The sequence below is a fragment of the Belonocnema kinseyi genome, chromosome 3, assembly GCF_010883055.1.
Source record: "Belonocnema kinseyi isolate 2016_QV_RU_SX_M_011 chromosome 3, B_treatae_v1, whole genome shotgun sequence".
Lineage (NCBI taxonomy): Eukaryota > Metazoa > Arthropoda > Insecta > Hymenoptera > Cynipidae > Belonocnema > Belonocnema kinseyi.
The window spans coordinates 157,989,303-157,991,221 of record NC_046659.1 but is presented as its reverse complement, the minus strand read 5'-3'; positions in this window follow the sequence as shown (position 1 = coordinate 157,991,221).

Genomic DNA, 1,919 nt, shown 5'->3' with positions numbered 1-1,919 from the left:
TTAAGAGAATATTTAAAAAGATTTTCAAAGATTTCCAAAATTGTAAAAAAGAATGTGGAATATTTGAAGGAATTTTTTTTACATTTATAAAATTTACTCTGAATTGTAAGAACAATTGAAAAATATCTTTTTAAATGAATCAAATTTGGCTTGTCATGTTCAAAAAATTTTTGTAACTTAAAAAAATTCCTTTAAAATATTCCAAATTCTGTTTTGAAAATTGTGGAAATCTTTGAAAATATTTTCTTAAAGATTTTTTAACATAAGAAATCATTTTACATTTTCCTTGAAATGTTCAAAAAATGTTTTATTTTTTATTTTGAAGCCTCTTAGAATTCTTAAAAAGCTTCTAAAATTTGTATTTGAAATTTGCACAAATCTACATTTTGTTTTAAATGAGGCTGCAGCAAATGCTCGAAAATTTCGATACGAATAGGCGAATATTGTCAGAACATACAACTCGTTTAAATTATTTAAAATCATTTTAAATTTTACATTAATTTTGAAACTTTTTAAAACTTAAAGTGACTAAAGTTTTTCCTATAAATAATAAGCAGGATTTTCTAAAAATTGTATGAAAAAAGTCATTAGTTAAATAATGTTAATTTTTTAATTTTTAATGTTTCTAACTTAAACTTTCTTTGAAAAATCTAATTTTGAAAATCTGAACGTTCACTGATTGAATGTTCAACTTAAAACAGTGAAAATGATAAGGCCGATTTATATTTTTGGAACTGAATTTGAATCTTTGAACTCTATAGTTCATAAAAGATAAAAATTCTAAATTTTGCAGTATATCTGCATTTCATTTTAAATTGTTTAATTGAAAAGTGTTAGTACCTAACTTCCATTTTATACGTGCAAATTATTGAGCATTCGAGTATAACATTTTTTAATTTTAAAACAAAAAAAAAGCAAGAGTTCCACTTTGAGTGCTTTAATTTGTAATATATTTTTTATTACTTCAAATATAATCTTTTTAGCTTTGGAGATGAAATTTGTTTATTTTATTGATCATCACAAATTTTTGCGAACTGGGAAAAAACGGGAAAATTTCCGAGGTTTTTCTTCTTCGATGAAAATAGCCACACCGATGATCCCATAATTATAGTAGATGAATGATAAATAATTTAGAGATATTACTATACATACTGACACGATATGTAACTGCATATACAATAATCATGTACATGAAAAAACTATTTCATAATATTAATCTTATAAATGATTCTGCATCATTTTTTTACCTTAACCAACCACAATTTCTTTTCAAAATTAAATCAGTTTTCCTGGAAGAATAATTCAGTGCATAATATTGTGGCTGAGTGGGCCCCCAACCCTGGCTCGGTTTCTACGACGATTCGACGCCAATGGTTTTTGACCTGGCCGGTCATTAGCAAGATTCCCAGTTTACGGCATCACTTATAACCATTGTCAAACTCTCCCCCAAAAAAGGAAAGTTGAGAACTATTAAATAAATCAAAATTTTCTATTTCCACGCCTATGGGGTTCGAACCAGCCGACCAGATGAGCGCTTCCGAGTTTACAATGTCACTTATAGAGCCCATTGTCGAATTCTTAAAAAAAGAGAAGTTTATAACTACTAAATGAATAAAAATTAAAAAATTTAAATTCTATGACTGAACTTTAAATAATATTTAAGATTGTTTAAGCTTCGTGCGAAGTTTCCACTGCGTAAAGAACTGTAGATAAATTATTGGAATTTAGATTGTTCTACAGGTTACAATTTTTGTATAAACAATTTTTTCTTAACATCATTGTTTTAGTGGTACTTTAGAGAATTATCGTGCTAAATATCAAACATTTATAACTTTTTGTAGAAAAGTTGTTAGTATTTGAAACCCCGTAATTGATTATTCATGCGTCGTTGCTTAAATTTAAACAATTTCACCATAATT